Here is a 20,421-nt window from a genome sequence, read left to right as displayed (position 1 = left end):
GAACTCGGGAGTGTGAGCGTTTTGCGTGGTATGACCGTGCGAGTGTGAGTGCGTGTGAACTCGAGAGTGTGTGCGCTGAGATTTGTGTGAGATCGGGAGTGTGAGCACTGTGAGTTTTTTGAGCTCGGGAGTGTGATCGCTGTGTGTTGTGTGAGCTCCTGAGTGTAAGCATGCGTGTGAGCTCTTTGTGTTGTGTCAACTCATGTGTGTCAGCGCTGTGTGTTGTGTGAATCTGGAAGTATAAGTGCGAGTATTATGTAAACTCGTGAGTGTGAGCGCTTTGTGTTGTGCGAATCCGGAAGTGTAAGTGCTGTGTGTTGTGATATCTCGGGAGCATGAGCGCTGGGTGTTGTGTGAACTCACGAGCAAAATCACTGTGTGTTGTGTGAGCTCGGGAGTGTGAGCACTGCGAGTTTTGTGAAATCAGGAGTGTGAGCGCTGTGTGTTGTGAACTCGGGAGTGTGAGCACTGTGTTGTGTGAGCTCGGGAGTGTGAGCACTATGTGTTGTGTGAACTCAGGATAGTGTGAGCACTTTGTGTTGTGTCAAATCATGAGTGTGAGCATTGTATGTTGTGTAAGCTGAGGAGTGTGAGCGCTGTGTGTTGTGTGAACTCATGAGTGTGAAGGCTGTGTGTTGTGTGAGCTCGGGAGTGTGAGCACTGTGTGTTGTGTGAACTCGGGATAGTGTGAGCACTTAGTGTTGTGTGAAATCATGAGTATGAGCATTGTATTTTGTGTAAATTGGGGAGTGTGAGCGCTGTGTGTTGTGTGAACTCATGAGTGTGAACGCTGTGTGTTGTGTGAACTCGGGAGTGTGAGCATTGCGTGTTATGTTAACTCATGAGTGTGAGCGCTGTGTGTTGTGTGACGTCGGGAGTGTGAGCGTTTTGTGTGGTATGACCATGCGATTGTGAGTGCATGTGAACTCAAGAGTGTGAGTGCTGTGTGTTGTGTGAGTTCAGGAGTGTGAGCGCTGTGTGTTGTGTGAGCTCGGGAGTGTGAGCTCGGCGAGATGTGAGAGCTCGGGGGTGTGAGCTTTGTGTGTTGTTTGAGCTGGGGAGTGTGAACTCTGTGTGTTGTGTGATCTCGGGAGTGTGAGCGCTGTGTATTGTGTGAGCTCCTGAGTGTGAGCATGCGTGTGAGCACATTGTGTTGTGTGAACTCATGAGTGTGTTGTGTGAATCTGGAAGTGTAAGTGGTGAGTATTATGTAAACTTGGGAGCTTGAGCGCTTTTTGTTGTGCGAATCCGGAAGTGTAAGTGGTGTGTGTTGTGTGAGCTCGGGTGTGTGAGCGCTGGATTTTCTGTGAATTAATGAGTGTGAGAGCTGTGTGTTGTGTTAACTCATGCTTTTGAGCATTGTGTATTGTGTGAGTTCGGGAGTGTGAGCGCTGTGTGTTGTGTGAACTCGGGAGTGTGAGCGCAGTGTGTTGTGTAAACTTAGGAGAATGAGCACTGTCTGTTATTTGAAATCATGAGTGTAAGCGCTGAGCGCTGTGTGTTGTGTGAACTCGGGTGTGTGAGTTCTGTGTGTTGTGTGAGCTCCAGTGTGTGATCATGCGTGTGAGCTCTGTGTGTTGTGTGAGCTCGGGAGTGTGAGCGCTGTGTGTTTTCTGAGCTCGGGAATGTGAGCGTTGTGTGTTGTGTGAGCTCCTGAGTGTGAGCATGCGTGTGAGCACTTTGTGTTGTGTGAACTCATGAGTGTCAGCGCTGTGTGTTGTGTGAATCTGGAAGTATAAGTGGTGAGTATTATGTAAACTCGGGAGTGTGAGCGCTTTGTATTCTGCGACTCCGGAAGTGGAAGTACTGTGTGTTGTGTTATCTCGGGAGTTTGAGCGCTGGGTGTTGTGTGAACTCACGAGCAAAATCACTGTGTGTTGTGTGAGCTCGGGAGTGTGAGCACTGTGTATTGTGTGAAATCAGGAGTGTGAGCGCTGTGTGTTGTGAGAACTCATGAGTATGAGCTCGGTGTGTTGTGAGATCTCGGGGGTGTGAGCTTTGTGTGTTGTGTGAGATCGGGAGTATGAGCATTGCGTGTTGTGTTAACTCATGAGAGTGAGCGCTGTGTGTTGTTTCAATCCGAAAGTGTAAGCGCTGTGTATAGTGTGAACTCGGGAGTGTGAGCGCTTTGTGTTGTGTGAACTCGGGAGTCTGAGCGTTTTGTGTGGTATGTCCGTGCGAGTGTGAGTGCGTGTGAACACGAGTGTGTGAGCGCTGTGTGTTGTGTGAGCACGGGAGTGTGAGCGCTCTGTGTTGTGTGAGCTCCTGTGTGTGATCATGCGTGTGAGCTCTGTGTGTTGTGTGAGCTCGGGAATGTGAGCGCTGTGTGTTTTCTGAGATCGGGAATGTGAGCGTTGTGTGTTCTGTGAGCTCCTGAGTGTGAGCATGCGTGTGAGCATTTTGTGTTGTGTGAATTCATGAGTGTCAGCGCTGTGTGTTGTGTGAATCTGCAAGTAGAAGTAGTGAGTATTATGTAAACTCGGGAGTGTGAGCGCTTTGTTTTCTGCGACTCCGGAAGTGGAAGTAATCTGTATAGTGTTATCTCGGGAGCGTGAGCGCTGGGTGTGGTGTGAACTCATGAGTGTGAGCTCGGTGAGTTGTGAGAGCTCAGGGGTGTGAGCTCTGTGTGTTGTGTGAAATCATGAGTGGGAGCGCTGTATGTTGTGTGAACTCAGGAGTGTGAGCACTGTGTGTTGTGTGAGCTCGGGAGTATGAGCATTGCGTGTTGTGTTAACTCATTAGTGTGAGCGCTGTGTGTTGTTTCAATCCTAATGTGTAAGCGCTGTGTATAGTGTGAACTCGGGAGTGTGAGCGCTTTGTGTTGTGTGAACTCGGGAGTGTGAGCGTTTTGTGTGGTATGACCGTGCGAGTGTGAGTGCGTGTGAACTCGAGAGTGTGAGCGCTGTGTGTTGTGTGAGCACGGGTGTGTGAGTTCTGTGTGTTGTGTGAGCTCCTGTGTGTGATCATGCGTGTGAGCTCTGTGTGTTGTGTGAGCACGGGAGTGTGAGCGCTGTGTGTTTGCTGAGCTCGGGAATGTGAGCGTTGTGTGTTCTTTGAGCGCCTGAGTGTGAGCATGCGTGTGAGCACGTTGTGTTGTGTGAACTCAGGAGTGTCAGCGCTGTGTGTTGTGTGAATCTGAAAGTATAAGTGGTGAGTATTATCTAAAGTCGGGAGTGTGAGCGCTTTGTGTTCTGCGACTCCGGAAGTGGAAGTAATCTGTATTGTGTTATCTCGGGAGCGTGAGCGCTGGGTGTTGTGTGAACTCACGAGCAAAATCACTGTGTGTTGTGTGACCTCGGGAGTGTGAGCACTGTGTATTGTGTGAAATCAGGAGTGTGAGCGCTGTGTGTTGTGAGAACTCATGAGTGTGAGCTCGGTGTGTTGTGAGAGCTCGGGGGTGTGACCTCGGTGAGTTGTGTGAACTCAGGAGTGTGAGCGCTGTGTGTTGTGAGAGCTCGGGTTTGTGAGCTCTGTGTGTTGTGTGAATTCATGAGTGTGAGCGCTGTATGTTGTGTGAGCACGGGAGTGTGAGCGCTCTGTGTTGTGTGAGCTCCTGTGTGTGATCATGCGTGTGAGCTCTGTGTGTTGTGTGAGCTCGGGAATGTGAGCGCTGTGTGTTTTCTGAGATCGGGAATGTGAGCGTTGTGTGTTCTGTGAGCTCCTGAGTGTGAGCATGCGTGTGAGCATTTTGTGTTGTGTGAATTCATGAGTGTCAGCGCTGTGTGTTGTGTGAATCTGCAAGTAGAAGTAGTGAGTATTATGTAAACTCGGGAGTGTGAGCGCTTTGTTTTCTGCGACTCCGGAAGTGGAAGTAATCTGTATAGTGTTATCTCGGGAGCGTGAGCGCTGGGTGTGGTGTGAACTCATGAGTGTGAGCTCGGTGAGTTGTGAGAGCTCAGGGGTGTGAGCTCTGTGTGTTGTGTGAAATCATGAGTGGGAGCGCTGTATGTTGTGTGAACTCAGGAGTGTGAGCACTGTGTGTTGTGTGAGCTCGGGAGTATGAGCATTGCGTGTTGTGTTAACTCATTAGTGTGAGCGCTGTGTGTTGTTTCAATCCGAATGTGTAAGCGCTGTGTATAGTGTGAACTCGGGAGTGTGAGCGCTTTGTGTTGTGTGAACTCGGGAGTGTGAGCGTTTTGTGTGGTATGACCGTGCGAGTGTGAGTGCGTGTGAACTCGAGAGTGTGAGCGCTGTGTGTTGTGTGAGCACGGGTGTGTGAGTTCTGTGTGTTTTGTGAGCTCCTGTGTGTGATCATGCGTGTGAGCTCTGTGTGTTGTGTGAGCACGGGAGTGTGAGCGCTGTGTGTTTGCTGAGCTCGGGAATGTGAGCGTTGTGTGTTCTTTGAGCTCCTGAGTGTGAGCATGCGTGTGAGCACGTTGTGTTGTGTGAACTCAGGAGTGTCAGCGCTGTGTGTTGTGTGAATCTGAAAGTATAAGTGGTGAGTATTATCTAAAGTCGGGAGTGTGAGCGCTTTGTGTTCTGCGACTCCGGAAGTGGAAGTAATCTGTATTGTGTTATCTCGGGAGCGTGAGCGCTGGGTGTTGTGTGAACTCACGAGCAAAATCACTGTGTGTTGTGTGACCTCGGGAGTGTGAGCACTGTGTATTGTGTGAAATCAGGAGTGTGAGCGCTGTGTGTTGTGAGAACTCATGAGTGTGAGCTCGGTGTGTTGTGAGAGCTCGGGGGTGTGACCTCGGTGAGTTGTGTGAACTCAGGAGTGTGAGCGCTGTGTGTTGTGAGAGCTCGGGTTTGTGAGCTCTGTGTGTTGTGTGAATTCATGAGTGTGAGCGCTGTATGTTGTGTGAACTCGGGAGTGTGAGCGCTGTGTGTTGTGTGAACTCAGGGGTGCGAGCTCGGTGAGATGTGAGAGCTCAGGGTTGTGAGCTTTGTGTGTTGTGTGAGCTCGGGAGTATGAGCATTGCGTGTTGTGTTAACTCATGAGTGTGAGCGCTGTGGGTTGTTTCAATCCGAAAGTGTAAGCGCTGTGTATAGTGTGAACTCGCGAGTGTGAGCGCTTTGTGTTGTGTGAATACGGAAGTGTAAGTGCTGTGTGTTGTGTGAGCTCGGGTGTGTGAGCGCTGGGTTTTCTGTGAATTCATGAGTGTGAGAGCTGTGTGTTTTGTTAACTCATGCTTGTGAGCATTGTGTATTGTGTGAGCTCGGGAGTGTGAGAATTGTGTGTTGTGTGAACTCGGGAGTGTGAGCGCTGTGTGCTGTGTGAACTCTGGAGCGTGAGCACAGTATGTTGTGTAAACTTAGGAGAATGAGCACTGTGTGTTGTTTGAAATCATGAGTGTGAGCGCTGAGCGCTGTGTGTTGTGTGAACTCGGGAGTGTGAGCGTGCTGTGTGGATTGAACTCGGGAGTGTGAGCGCTGTGTGTTGTGTGAGCTCGGGAGTCTGAGCGCTGTGAGTTGTGTGAACTCATGAATGTGAGCATTCGGGAGTGTGAGCGCTCAGTTTTGTGTGAAATCAGGAGTGTGAGCACTGTGTGTTGTGTGAACTCGGGAGTGTGAGCTCGGTGAGTTGTGTGAACTCGGGATAGTGTGAGCACTTTGTGTTGTGTGATGTCATGAGTGTGAGCATTGTATGTTGTGTAAACTGGGGAGTATGAGCGCTGTGTGTTGTGAACTCATGAGTGTGAACACTGTGTGTTGTGTGAAATCAAGAGTGTGAACTCTGTGTGTTGTGTGAGCTCGGGAGTGTGAGCATTGCGTGTTGCGTTAACTCATGAGTGTGAGCGCTGTGTGTTGTTTGAATGCGGAAGTGTAAGCGCTGTGTATTGTGTGAACTCGGGAGTGTGAGCGCTTTGTGTTGTGTGAACTCGGGAGTGTGAGCGTTTTGCGTGGTATGACCGTGCGAGTGTGAGTGCGTGTGAACTCGAGAGTGTGTGCGCTGAGATTTGTGTGAGATCGGGAGTGTGAGCACTGTGAGTTTTTTGAGCTCGTGAGTGTGAGCGCTGTGTGTTGTGTGAGCTCCTGAGTGTAAGCATGCGTGTGAGCACTTTGTGTTGTGTCAACTCATGTGTGTCAGCGCTGTGTGTTGTCTGAATCTGGAAGTATAAGTGTGAGTATTATGTAAACTCGGGAGTGTGAGCGCTTTGTGTTGTGCGAATCCGGAAGTGTAAGTGCTTTGTGTTGTGATATCTCGGGAGAATGAGCGCTGGGTGTTGTGTGAACTCACGAGCAAAATCACTGTGTGTTGTGTGAGCTCGGGAGTGTGAGCACTGCGAGTTTTGTGAAATCAGGAGTGTGAACGCTGTGTTGTGTGAACTCGGGAGTGTGAGCACTGTGTCGTGTGAGCTCGGGAGTGTGAGCACTGTGTGTTGTGTGAACTCAGGATAGTGTGAGCACTTTGTGTTGTGTCAAATCATGAGTGTGAGCATTGTATATTGTGTAAGCTGAGGAGTGTGAGCGCTGTGTGTTGTGTGAACTCATGAGTGTGAAGGCTGTGTGTTGTGTGAGCTCGGGAGTGTGAGCATTGCGTGTTGTGTGAACTCGGGATAGTGTGAGCATTTTGTGTTGTGTGAAATCATGAGTATGAACATTGTATGTTGTGTAAATTGGGGAGTGTGAGCGCTGTGTGTTGTGTGAACTCATGAGTGTGAACGCTGTGTGTTGTGTGAACTCGGGAGTGTGAGCATTGCGTGTTGTGTTAACTCATGAGTGTGAGCGCTGTGTGTTGTGTGAAGTCGGGAGTGTGAGCGTTTTGTGTGGTATGACCATGCGATTGTGAGTGCATGTGAACTCAAGAGTGTGAGTGCTGTGTGTTGTGTGAGTTCGGGAGTGTGAGCGCTGTGTGTTGTGTGAACTCGGGAGTGTGAGCTCGGCGAGTTGTGAGAGCTCGGGGGTGTGAGCTCTGTGTGTTGTTTGAGCTGGGGAGTGTGAACTCTGTGTGTTGTGTGATTTCGGGAGTGTGAGCGCTGTGTATAGTGTGAGCTCCTGAGTGTGAGCATGCGTGTGAGCACATTGTGTTGTGTGAACTCATGAGTGTCAGCGCTGTGTGTTGTGTGAATCTGGAAGTGTAAGTGGTGAGTATTATGTAAACTTGGGAGCTTGAGCGATTTTTGTTGTGCGACTCCGGAAGTGTAAGTGCTGTGTATAGTGTGAACTCGGGAGTGTGAGCGCTTTGTGTTGTGCGAATCCGGAAGTGTAAGTGCTGTGTATTGTGTGAGCTCGGGTGTGTGAGCGCTGGATTTTCTGTGAATTCATGAGTGTGAGAGCTGTGTGTTGTGTTAACTCATGATTGTGAGCATTGATTGTGTATTGTGTGAGTTCGGGACTGTGAGCGCTGTGTGTTGTGTGATCTCGGGAGTGTGAGCGCAGTGTGTTGTGTAAACTTAGGAGAATGAGCACTGTGTGTCATTTGAAATCATGAGTGTGAGCGCTGAGCGCTGTGTGTTGTGTGAACTCTGGAGTGTGAGCGTGCTGTGTTGATTGAACTCGGGAGTGTGAGCGGTGTGTGATGTGTGAGCTCGGGAGTGTGAGCGCTGTGAGCTGTGTGAACTCTTGAATATGAGCACTCGGGAGTGTGAGCGTTCAGTTTTGTGTGAACTCGGGAGTGAGAGCGCTGTGTGTTGTGTGAGCTCGGGAGTATGAGCGCAGTGTGTTGTGTAAACTTATGAGAATGAGCACTGTGTGTCATTTGAAATCATGAGTGTGAGCGCTGAGCGCTGTGTGTTGTTTGAACTCTGGAGTGTGAGCGTGCTGTGTTGATTGAACTCTGGAGTGTGAGCGGTGTGTGATGTGTGAACTCGGGAGTGTGAGCGCTGTGAGCTGTGTGAACTCTTGAATATGAGCACTCGGGAGTGTGAGCGTTCAATTTTGTGTGAACTCGGGAGTGAGAGCGCTGTGTGTTGTGTGAGCTCCTCAGTGTGAGCATGCGTGTGAGCACTTTGTGTTGTGTGAACTCATGAGTGTCAGCGCTGTGTGTTGTGTGAATCTGGAAGTATAAGTGGTGAGTATTATGTAAACTCGGGAATGTGAGCGCTTTGTGTTGTGCGAATCCGTAAGTGTAAGTACTGTGTGTTGTGTTATCTCGGGAGTTTGAGCGCTGGGTGTTGTGTGAACTCACGAGCAAAATCACTGTGTGTTGTGTGAGCTCGGCAGTGTGAGCACTGTGTGTTGTGTGAAATCAAGAGTGTGAACTCTGTGTGTTGTGTGAGCTCGGGAGTGTGAGCATTGCGTGTTGCGTTAACTCATGAGTGTGAGCGCTGTGTGTTGTTTGAATCTGGAACCGTAAGAGCTGTGTATTGTGTGAACTCGGGAGTGTGAGCGCTTTGTGTTGTGTGAACTCGGGAGTGTGAGCGTTTTGCGTGGTATGACCGTGCGAGTGTGAGTGCGTGTGAACTCGAGAGTGTGTGCGCTGAGATTTGTGTGAGATCGGGAGTGTGAGCACTGTGTGTTTTTTGAGCTCGGGAGTGTGAGCGCTGTGTGTTGTGTGAGCTCCTGAGTGTAAGCATGCGTGTGAGCACTTTGTGTTGTGTCAACTCATGTGTGTCAGCGCTGTGTGTAATGTGAATCTGGAAGTATAAGTGTGAGTATTATGTAAACTCGGGAGTGTGAGCGCTTTGTGTTGTGCAAATCCGGAAGTGTAAGTGCTGTGTGTTGTGATATCTCGCGAGCATGAGCGCTGGGTGTTGTGTGAACTCACGAGCAAAATCACTGTGTGTTGTGTGAGCTCGGGAGTGTGAGCACTGCGAGTTTTGTGAAATCAGGAGTGTGAGCGCCGTGTGTTGTGAACTCGGGAGTGTGAGCACTGTGTTGTGTGAGCTCGGGAGTGTGAGCACTGTGTGTTGTGTGAACTCAGGATAGTGTGAGCACTTTGTGTTGTGTCAAATCATGAGTGTGAGCATTGTATGTTGTGTAAACTGAGGAGTGTGAGCGCTGTGTGTTGTGTGAACTCATGAGTGTGAAGGCTGTGTGTTGTGTGAGCTCGGGAGTGTGAGCACTGTGTGTTGTGTGAACTCGGGATAGTGTGAGCACTTTGTGTTGTGTGAAATCATGAGTATGTGCATTGTATGTTGTGTAATTTGGGGAGTGTGAGCGCTGTGTGTTGTGTGAACTCATGAGTGTGAACGCTGTGTGTTGTGTGAACTCGGGAGTGTGAGCATTGCGTGTTGTGTTAACTCATGAGTGTGAGCGCTGTGTGTTGTGTGAAGTCGGGAGTGTGAGCGTTTTGTGTGGTATGACCGTGCGATTGTGAGTGCATGTGAACTCAAGAGTGTGAGTGCTGTGTGTTGTGTGAGTTCGGGAGTGTGAGCGCTGTGTGTTGTGTGAACTCGGGAGTGTGAGCTCGGCGAGTTGTGAGAGCTCGGGGGTGTGAGCTCTGTGTGCTGTTTGAGCTGGGGAGTGTGAACTCTGTGTGTTGTGTGATCTCGGGAGTGTGAGCGCTGTGTATTGTGTGAGCTCCTGAGTGTGAGCATGCTTGTGAGCACATTGTGTTGTGTGAACTCATGAGTGTCAGCGCTGTGTGTTGTGTGAATCTGGAAGTGTAAGTGGTGAGTATTATGTAAACTCGGGAGCTTGAGCGCTTTTTGTTGTGCGAATCCGGAAGTACAAGTGCTGTGTGTTGTGTGAGCTCGGGTGTGTGAGCGCTGGATTTTCTGTGAATTCATGAGTGTGAGAGCTGTGTGTTGTGTTAACTCATGCTTGTGAGCATTGTGTATTGTGTGAGTTCGGGAGTGTGAGAATTGTGTGTTGTGTGAACTCGTGAGTGTGAGCGTGCTGTGTTGATTGAACTCGGGAGTGTGAGCGCTGTGTGTTGTGTGAGCTCGGGAGTGTGCGCGCTGTGAGTTGTGTGAACTCATGAATATGAGCACTCGGGAGTGTGAGCGCTCAGTATTGTGTGAACTCGGGAGTGTGAGCGCTGTGTGTTGTGTGATGTCATGAGTGTGAGCATTGTATGTTGTGTAAACTGGGGAGTGTGAGCGCTGGGTGTTGTGAACTCAGGAGTGTGAACGCTGTGTGTTGTGTGAACTCATGAGTGTGAGCTCGGTAAGATGTGAGAGCTCGGGATGTGAGCTCTGAGTGTTGTGTCAACTCATTAGTGTGAGCGCTGTGTGTTGTGAGAACTCATGAGTGTGAGCTCAGTGTGTTGTGAGAGCTCAGCGGTGTGACCTCGGTGAGTTGTGTGAACTCAGGAGTGTGAGCGCTGTGTGTTGTGAGAGCTCGGGTTTGTGAGCTCTGTGTGTTGTGTGAATTCATGAGTGTGAGCGCTGTATGTTGTGTGAACTCGGGAGTGTGAGCGCTGTGTGTTGTGTGAACTCAGGAGTGCGAGCTCGGTGAGATGTGAGAGCTCGGGGTTGTGAGCTTTGTGTGTTGTGTGAGCTCGGGAGTATGAGCATTGCGTGTTGTGTTAACTCATGAGTGTGAGCGCTGTGGGTTGTTTCAATCCGAAAGTGTAAGCGCTGTGTATAGTGTGAACTCGCGAGTGTGAGCGCTTTGTGTTGTGTGAATACGGAAGTGTAAGTGCTGTGTGTTGTGTGAGCTCGGGTGTGTGAGCGCTGGATTTTCTGTGAATTCATGAGTGTGAGAGCTGTGTGTTTTGTTAACTCATGCTTGTGAGCATTGTGTATTGTGTGAGCTCGGGAGTGTGAGAATTGTGTGTTGTGTGAACTCGGGAGTGTGAGCGCTGTGTGTTGTGTGAACTCTGGAGTGTGAGCACAGTATGTTGTGTAAACTTAGGAGAATGAGCACTGTGTGTTTTTTGAAATCATGAGTGTGAGCGCTGAGCGCTGTGTGTTTTGTGAACTCGGGAGTGTGAGCGTGCTGTGCGGATTGAACTCGGGAGTGTGAGCGCTGTGTGTTGTGTGAGCTCGGGAGTGTGAGCGCTGTGAGTTGTGTGAACTCATGAATGTGAGCATTCGGGAGTGTGAGCGCTCAGTTTTGTGTGAAATCAGGAGTGTGAGCACTGTGTGTTGTTTAAACTTTGGAGAGTGAGAACTGTGTGTTGTGTGAACTCATGAGTGTGAGCGCTGAGCGCTGTGTGTTGTGTGAACTCGGGAGTGTGAGCAAAGTGTGTTGTGTGAACACTTGAGTGTGAGCATTGTGTGTTGTGTGAACTCGGGAGTGTGAGCGCTGTGTGTTGCGTAAACTCGGGAGTGTGAAATCGGTGTGTTGTGTAAACTTGGAGAGTGAGCACTGTGTGTTGTGTCAATTCTTGAGTGTGAGCGCTGCGCACTCTGTGTTGTGTGAACTCGGAGTTTGAGCGTTCTGTGTTGTTTGAACTCGGGAGTTTGAGCGCTGTGTGTTGTGTGAGCTCGGGAGTGTGAGCATTGTGTGTTGTGTGAAATCAGGAGTGTGAGCACTGTGTGTTGTGTGAACCCGGGAGTGTGAGCTCGGTGAGTTGTGTGAACTCGGGATAGTGTGAGCACTTTGTGTTGTGTGATATCATGAGTGTGAGCATTGTATGTTGTGTAAACTGGGGAGTGTGAGCGCTGTGTGTTGTGAACTCATGAGTGTGAACGCTGTGTGTTGTGTGAACTTATGAGTGTGAGCTCGGTAAGATGTGAGCGCTCGGGATGTGAGCTCTGAGTGTTGTGTGAAATCATGAGTGTGAGCGCTGTGTGTTGTGAGAACTCATGAGTGTGAGCTCGGTGTGTTGTGAGAGCTCGGGGGTGTGACCTCGGTGAGTTGTGTGAACTCAGGAGTGTGAGCGCTGTGTGTTGTGAGAGCTCGGGTTTGTGAGCTCTGTGTGTTGTGTGAATTCATGAGTGTGAGCGTTGTATGTTGTGTGAACTCGGGAGTGTGAGCGCTGTGTGTTGTGTGAACTCAGGAGTGTGAGCCCGGTGAGATGTGAGAGCTCGCGAGTGTGAGCTTTTTGTGTTGTGTGAGCTCGGGAGTATGAGCATTGCGTGTTGTTAACTCATGAGTGTGAGCGCTGTGTGTTGATTCAATCCGAAAGTGTAAGCGCTGTGCATAGTGTGAACTCGGGAGTGTGAGCGCTTTGTGTTGTGTGAATCCGGAAGTGTAAGTGCTGTGTGTTGTGTGAGCTCGGGTGTGTGAGCGCTGGATTTTCTGTGAAGTCATGAGTGTGAGAGCTGTGTGTTGTGTTAACTCATGCTTGTGAGCATTGTGTATTGTGTGAGCTCGGGAGTGTGAGAATTGTGTGTTGTGTGAACTCGGGAGTGTGAGCGCTGTGTGTTGTGTGAACTCTGGAGTGTGAGCACAGTGTGGTGTGTAAACTTAGGAGAATGAGCACTGTGTGTTGTTTGAAATCATGAGTGTGAGCGCTGAGCGCTGTGTGTTGTTTGAACTCGGGAGTGTGAGCGTGCTATGTTGATTGAACTCGGGAGTGTAAGCGCTGTGTGTTGTGTGAGCTCGGGAGTGTGAGCGCTGTGATTTGTGTGAACTCATGAATGTGAGCACTCGGGAGGGTGAGCGCTCCGTTTTGTGTGAAATCAGGAGTTTGAGCACTGTGTTTTGTGTGAACTCTGGAGTGTGACCTCGGGATATGTGAGCACTTTGTGTTGTGTGATCTCATGAGTGTGAGCATTGTATGTTGTGTAAACTGGAGAGTGTGAGCGCTGTGTGTTGTGAACTCATGAGTGTGAACGCTGTGTGTTGAGTGAACTCAGGAGTGTGAGCTCGGTGAGTTGTGAGAGCTCGGGGGTGTGAGCTTTGTGTGTTGTGTGAGCTCGGGAGTATGAGCATTGCGTGTTGTGTTAACTCATGATGTGAGCGCTGTGTGTTGTTTCAATCCGAAAGTGTAAGCGCTGTGTATAGTGTGAACTCGGGAATGTGAGCGCTTTGTGTTGTGTAAATCCGGAAGCGTAAGTGCTGTGTGTTGTGTGAGCTCGGGAGTGTGAGCGTGCTGTGTTGATTAAACTCGGGCGTTTGAGCGCTGTGTGTTGTGTGAGCTCGGGAGTGTGAGCGCTTTGTGTTGTGTGAATCCGGAAGTATCAGTGCTGTGTGTTGTGTGAGCTCGGGTGTGTGAGCGCTGGATTTTCTGTGAATTCATGAGTGTGAGAGCTGTGTGTTGTGTAAACTCATGCTTGTGAGCATTGTGTATTGTGTGAGCTCGGGAGTGTGAGAATTGTGTGTTGTGTGAACTCGGGAGTGTGAGCGCTGTATGTTGTGTGAACTCTGGAGTGTGAGCACAGTGTGTTGTGTAGACCTAGGAGAATGAGCACTGTGTGTTGTTTGAAATCATGAGTGTGAGCGCTGAGCGCTGTGTGTTGTGTGAACTCGGGAGTGTGAGCGTGCTGTGTTGATTGAACTCGGGAGTGTGAGCGCTGTGTGTTGTGTGAGCTCCGGAGTCTGAGCGCTATGAGTTGTGTGAACTCATGAATGTGAGCACTCGGGAGTGTGAGCGCTCAGTTTTGTGTGAACTCGGGAGTGTGAGCGCTATGTGTTGTTTAAACTTTGGAGAGTGAGAACTGTGTGTTGTGTGAACTCATGAGTGTGAGCGCTGAGCGCTGTGTGTTGTGTGAACTCGGGAGTGTGAGCAAAGTTTGTTGTGTGAACACTTGAGTGTGAGAATTGTGTGTTGTGTAAACTCGGGAGTGTGAGCGCTGTGTGTTGCGTAAACTCGGGAGTGTGAAAGTTGTGTGTTGTGTAAACTCATGAGTGTGAGCTCGGTGTGTTGTGAGAGCTCGGGGGTGTGACCTCGGTGAGTTGTGTGAACTCAGGAGTGTGAGCGCTGTGTGTTGTGTTAACTCATGAGTGTGAGCGCTGTGTGTTGATTCAATCCGAAAGTGTAAGCGCTGTGTTTAGTGTGAACTCGGGAGTGTGAGCGCTTTGTGTTGTGTGTATCCGGAAGTGTAAGTGCTGTGTGTTGTGTGAGCTCGGGTGTGTGAGCGCTGGATTTTCTGTGAAGTCATGAGTGTGAGAGCTGTGTGTTGTGTTAACTCATGCTTGTGAGCATTGTGTATTGTGTGAGCTCGGGAGTGTGAGAATTGTGTGTTGTGTGAACTCGGGAGTGTGAGCGCTGTGTGTTGTGTGAACTCTGGAGTGTGAGCACAGTGTGTTGTGTAAACTTAGGAGAATGAGCACTGTGTGTTGTTTGAAATCATGAGTGTGAGCGCTGAGCGCTGTGTGTTGTGTGAACTCGGGAGTGTGAGCGTGCTGTGTTGATTGAACTCGGGAGTGTGAGCGCTGTGTGTTGTGTGAGCTCGGGAGTGTGAGCGCTGTGAGTTGTGTGAACTCATGAATGTGAGCACTCGGGAGTGTGAGCGCTCCGTTTTGTGTGAAATCAGGAGTTTGAGCGCTGTGTTTTGTGTGTACTCTGGAGTGTGACCTCGGTGAGTTGTGTGAACTCGGGATATGTGAACACTTTGTGTTGTGTAATCTCATGAGTGTGAGCATTGTATGTTGTGTAAACTGGGGAGTGTGAGCGCTGTGTGTTGTGAACTCATGAGTGTGAACGCTGTGTGTTGTGTGAACTCATGAGTGTGAGCTCGGTAAGACGTGAGAGCTCGGGATGTGAGCTCTGAGTGTTGTGTGAACTCATGAGTGTGAGCGCTGTGCGTTGTGAGAACTCATGAGTGTGAGCTCGGTGTGTTGTGAGAGCTCGGGTGTGTGCCCTGGGTGAGTTGTGTGAACTCAGGAGTGTGAGCGCTGTGTGTTGTGAGAGCTCGAGTTTGTGAGCTCTGTGTGTTGTGTGAATTCATGAGTGTGAGCGCTGTATGTTGTGTGAACTCGGGAGTGTGAGCGCTGTGTTTTGTGTGAACTCAGGAGTGTGAGCTCGGTGAGTTGTGAGAGCTCGGGGTGTGAGCTTTGTGTGTTGTGTGAGCTCGGGCGTATGAGCATTGCGTGTTGTGTTAACTCATGAGTGTGAGCGCTGTGTGTTGTTTCAATCCGAAAGTGTAAGCGCTGTGTATAGTGTGAAGTCGGGAATGTGAGCGCTTTGTGTTGTGTGAATCCGGAAGTGTAAGTGCTGTGTGTAGTGTGTTCTCGGGTGTGTGAGCGCTGGATTTTCTGTGTATTCATGAGTGTGAGAGCTGTGTTGTGTTAACTCATGCTTGTGAGCATTGTTTATTGTGTGAGCTCGGGAGTGTGAGAATTGTGAGCTGTGTGAACTCGGGAGTTTGAGCGCTGTGTGTTGTGTGAACTCTGGAGTGTGAGCACAGTGTATTGTGTAAACTTAGGAGAATGAGCACTGTGTTGTGTGAGCTCGGGAGTGTGAGCGCTGTGAGTTGTGTGAACTCATGAATGTGAGCACTCGGGAGTGTGAGCGCTCAGTTTTGTGTGAACTCGGGAGTGTGAGCGCTATGTGTTGTTTAAACTTTGGAGAGTGAGAACTGTGTGTTGTGTGAATTCGGGAGTGTGAGCGCTGTGTGTTGTGTGAACTCTGGAGTGTGAGCACAGTGTGTTGTGTAAACCTAGGAGAATGAGCACTCTGTTGTTTGAAATCATGAGTGTGAGCGCTGAGCGCTGTGTGTTGTGTGAACTCGGGAGTGTGAGCGTGCTGTGTTGATTGAACTCGGGAGTGTGAGCGCTGTGTGTTGTGTGAGCTCGGGAGTGTGAGCGCTGTGAGTTGTGTGAACTCATGAATGTGAGCACTCGGGAGTGTGAGCGCTCAGTTTTGTGTGAACTCGGGAGTGTGAGCGCTATGTGTTGTTTAAACTTTGGAGAGTGAGAACTGCGTGTTGTGTGAACTCATGAGTGTGAGCGCTGAGCGCTGTGTGTTGTGTGAACTCGGGAGTGTGAGCAAAGTGTGTTGTGTGAACACTTGAGTGTGAGCATTGTGTGTTGTGTGAACTCGGGAGTGTGAGCGCTGTGTGTTGCGTAAACTCAGGAGTGTGAAAGCTGTGTGTTCTGTAAACTTGGAGAGTGAGCACTGTGTGTTGTGTGAATTCTTGAGTGTGAGCGCTGCGCGCTCTGTGTTGTGTGAACTCGGAGTTTGAGCGTTCTGTGTTGTTTGAACTCGGGAGTTTGAGCGCTGTGTGTTGTGTGAGCTCGGGAGTGTGAGCATTGTGTGTTGTGTGAAATCAGGAGTGTGAGCACTGTGTGTTGTGTGAACTCGGGAGTGTGAGCTCGGTGAGTTGTGTGAACTCGGGATAGTGTGAGCACTTTGTGTTGTGTGAAATCATGAGTGTGAGCATTGTATGTTGTGTAAACTGGGGAGTGTGAGCGCTGTGTATTGTGAACTCATGTGTGTGAACGCTGTGTGTTGTGTGAACTCATGAGTGTGAGCTCGGTAAGATGTGAGCGCTCGGGATATGAGCTCTGAGTGTTGTGTGAACTCATGAGTGTGAGCGCTGTGTGTTGTGAGAACTCATGAGTGTGAGCTCGGTGTGTTGTGAGAGCTCGGGGGTGTGACCTCGGTGAGTTGTGTGAACTCAGGAGTGTGAGCGCTGTGTGTTGTGAGAGCTCGGGTTTGTGAGCTCTGTGTTGTGTGAATTCATGAGTGTGAGCGCTGTATGTTGTGTGAACTCGGGAGTGTGAGCTCGGTGAGTTGTGAGAGCTCGGGGTGTGAGTTCTGTGTGTTGTGTGAGCTCGGGCGTATGAGCATTGCGTGTTGTGTTAACTCATGAGTGTGAGCGCTGTGTGTTGTTTCAATCCGAAAGTGTAAGCGCTGTGTATAGTGTGAACTCGGGAATGTGAGCGCTTTGTGTTGTGTGAATCCGGAAGTGTAAGTGCTGTGTGTTGTGTGATCTCGGGTGTGTGAGCGCTGGATTTTCTGTGAATTCATGAGTGTGAGAGCTGTGTTGTGTTAACTCATGCTTGTGAGCATTGTTTATTGTGTGAGCTCGGGAGTGTGAGAATTGTGAGCTGTGTGAACTCGGGAGTGTGAGCGCTGTGTGTTGTGTGAACTCTGGAGTGTGAGCACAGTGTATTGTGTAAACTTAGGAGAATGAGCACTGTGTGTTGTGTGAGCTCGGGAGTGTGAGCGCTGTGAGTTGTGTGAACTCATGAATGTGAGCACTCGGGAGTGTGAGCGCTCAGTTTTGTGTGAACTCGGGAGTGTGAGCGCTATGTGTTGTTTAAACTTTGGAGAGTGAGAACTGTGTGTTGTGTGAATTCGGGAGTGTGAGCGCTGTGTGTTGTGTGAACTCTGGAGTGTGAGCACAGTGTGTTGTGTAAACCTAGGAGAATGAGCACTCTGTTGTTTGAAATCATGAGTGTGAGCGCTGAGCGCTGTGTGTTGTGTGAACTCGGGAGTGTGAGCGTGCTGTGTTGATTGAACTCGGGAGTGTGAGCGCTGTGTGTTGTGTGAGCTCGGGAGTGTGAGCGCTGTGAGTTGTGTGAACTCATGAATGTGAGCACTCGGGAGTGTGAGCGCTCAGTTTTGTGTGAACTCGGGAGTGTGAGCTTTATGTGTTGTTTAAACTTTGGAGAGTGAGAACTGCGTGTTGTGTGAACTCATGAGTGTGAGCGCTGAGCGCTGTGTGTTGTGTGAACTCGGGAGTGTGAGCAAAGTGTGTTGTGTGAACACTTGAGTGTGAGCATTGTGTGTTGTGTGAACTCGGGAGTGTGAGCGCTGTGTGTTGTGTAAACTCGGGAGTGTGAAAGCTGTGTGTTCTGTAAACTTGGAGAGTGAGCACTGTGTGTTGTGTGAATTCTTGAGTGTGAGCGCTGCGCGCTCTGTGTTGTGTGAACTCGGAGTTTGAGCGTTCTGTGTTGTTTGAACTCGGGAGTTTGAGCGCTGTGTGTTGTGTGAGCTCGGGAGTGTGAGCATTGTGTGTTGTGTGAAATCAGGAGTGTGAGCACTGTGTGTTGTGTGAACTCGGGAGTGTGAGCTCGGTGAGTTGTGTGAACTCGGGAGTGTGAGCACTGTGTGTTGTGTGAACTCGGGAGTGTGAGCACTGTGTGTTGTGTGAACTCGGGATAGTGTGAGCACTTTGTGTTGTGTGAAATCATGAGTGTGAGCATTGTATGTTGTGTAAACTGGGGAGTGTGAGCGCTGTGTATTGTGAACTCATGTGTGTGAACGCTGTGTGTTGTGTGAACTCATGAGTGTGAGCTCGGTAAGATGTGAGCGCTCGGGATATGAGCTCTGAGTGTTGTGTGAACTCATGAGTGTGAGCGCTGTGTGTTGTGAGAACTCATGAGTGTGAGCTCGGTGTGTTGTGAGAGCTCGGGGGTGTGACCTCGGTGAGTTGTGTGAACTCAGGAGTGTGAGCGCTGTGTGTTGTGAGAGCTCGGGTTTGTGAGCTCTGTGTTGTGTGAATTCATGAGTGTGAGCGCTGTATGTTGTGTGAACTCGGGAGTGTGAGCGCTGTGTGTTGTGTGAACTCAGGAGTGTGAGCCCGGTGAGTTGTGAGAGCTCGCGGGTGTGAGCTTTGTGTGTTGTGTTAGCTCGGGAGTATGAGCATTGCGTGTTGTGTTAACTCATGAGTGTGAGCGCTGTGTGTTGATTCAATCCGAAAGTGTAAGCGCTGTGTATAGTGTGACCTCGGGAGTGTGAGCGCTTTGTGTTGTGTGAATCCGGAAGTGTAAGTGCTGTGTGTTGTGTGAGCTCGGGTGTGTGAGCGCTGGATTTTCTGTGAAGTCATGAGTGTGAGAGCTGTGTGTTGTGTTAACTCATGCTTGTGAGCATTGTGTATTGTGTGAGCTCGGGAGTGTGAGAATTGTGTGTTGTGTGAACTCGGGAGTGTGAGCGCTGTGTGTTGTGTGAACTCTGGAGTGTGAGCACAGTGTGGTGTGTAAACTTAGGAGAATGAGCACTGTGTGTTGTTTGAAATCATGAGTGTGAGCGCTGAGCGCTGTGTGTTGTGTGAACTCGGGAGTGTGAGCGTGCTGTGTTGATTGAACTCGGGAGTGTAAGCGCTGTGTGTTGTGTGAGCTCGGGAGTGTGAGCGCTGTGAGTTGTGTGAACTCATGAATGTGAGCACTCGGGAGTGTGAGCGCTGTGTGTTGTGAACTCATGAGTGTGAACGCTGTGTGTTGAGTGAACTCAGGAGTGTGAGCTCGGTGAGTTGTGAGAGCTCGGGAGTGTGAGCTTTGTGTGTTGTGTGAGTTCTGGAGTATGAGCATTGCGTGTTGTGTTAACTCATGAGTGTGAGCGCTGTGTGTTGTTTCAATCCGAAAGTGTAAGTGCTGTGTATAGTGTGAACTCGGGAATGTGAGCGTTTTGTGTTGTGTGAATCCGGAAGTGTAAGTGCTGTGTGTTGTGTGAACTCGGGAGTGTGGGCGTGCAGTGTTGATTAAACTCGGGAGTGTGAGCGCTGTGTGTTGTGTGAGCTCGGGAGTGTGAGCGCTTTGTGTTGTGTGAATGCGGAAGGGTAAGTGCTGTGTGTTTTGTTAGCTCGGGTGTGTGAGCGCTGGATTTTCTGTGAATTCATGAGTGTGAGAGCTGTGTGTTGTGTAAACTCATGCTTGTGAGCATTGTGTATTGTGTGAGCTCGGGAGTGTGAGAATTGTGTGTTGTGTGAACTCGGGAGTGTAAGCGCTGTGTGTTGTGTGAGCTCGGGAGTGTGAGCGCTGTGAGTTGTGTGAACTCATGAATGTGAGCACTCGGGAGTGTGAACGCTCAGTTTTGTGTGAACTCGGGAGTGTGAGTGCTATGTGTTGTTTAAACTTTGGAGAGTGAGAACTGTGTGTTGTGTGAACACGGGAGTGTGAGCAAAGTTTGTTGTGTGAACACTTGAGTGTGTGCATTGTGTGTTGTGTGAACTCGGGAGTGTGAGCGCTGTGTGTTGCGTAAACTCGGGAGTGTGAAAGTTGTGTGTTGTGTAAACTTGGAGAGTGAGCACTGTGTGTTGTGTGAACTCATGAGTGTGAGCTCGGTAAGATGTGAGCGCTCGGGATGTGAGCTCTGAGTGTTGTGTGAACTGATGAGTGTGAGCGCTGTGTGTTGTGAGAACTCATGAGTGTGAGCTCGGTGTGTTGTGAGAGCTCGGGGGTGTGACTTCGGTGAGTTGTGTGAACTCAGGATTGTGAGCGCTGTGTGTTGTGAGAGCTCGGGTTTGTGAGCTCTGTGTGTTGTGTGAATTCATGAGTGTGAGCGCTGTGCGTTGTGTGAACTCGGGAGTGTGAGCGCTGTGTGTTGTGTGAACTCAGGAGTGTGAGCCCGGTGAGTTGTGAGAGCTCGCGGGTGTGAGCTTTGTGTGTTGTGTGAGCTCGGGAGTATGAGCATTGCGTGTTGTGTTAACTCATGAGTGTGAGCGCTGTGTGTTGTTTCAATCCGAAAGTGTAAGCGCTGTGTATAGTGTGAACTCGGGAGTGTGAACGCTTTGTGTTGTGTGAATCCGGAAGTGTAAGTGCTGTGTGTTGTGTGAGCTCGGGTGTGTGAGCGCTGGATTTTCTGTGAAGTCATGATGTGAGAGCTGTGTGTTGTGTTAACTCATGCTTGTGAGCATTGTGTATTGTGTGAGCTCGGGAGTGTGAGAATTGTGTGTTGTGTGAACTCGGGAGTGTGAGCGCTGTGTGTTGTGTGAACTCTGGAGTGTGAGCACAGTGTGTTGTGTAAACTTAGGAGAATGAGCACTGTGTGTTGTTTGAAATCATGTGTGTGAGCGCTGAGCGCTGTGTGTTGTG

Source organism: Pristiophorus japonicus, chromosome Y (genome assembly GCF_044704955.1).
Source record: "Pristiophorus japonicus isolate sPriJap1 chromosome Y, sPriJap1.hap1, whole genome shotgun sequence".
In the NCBI taxonomy this organism is placed as follows: domain Eukaryota; kingdom Metazoa; phylum Chordata; class Chondrichthyes; family Pristiophoridae; genus Pristiophorus; species Pristiophorus japonicus.
The sequence above is the reverse complement of the archived record's forward strand: the minus strand, read 5'-3'. Positions refer to the sequence as shown.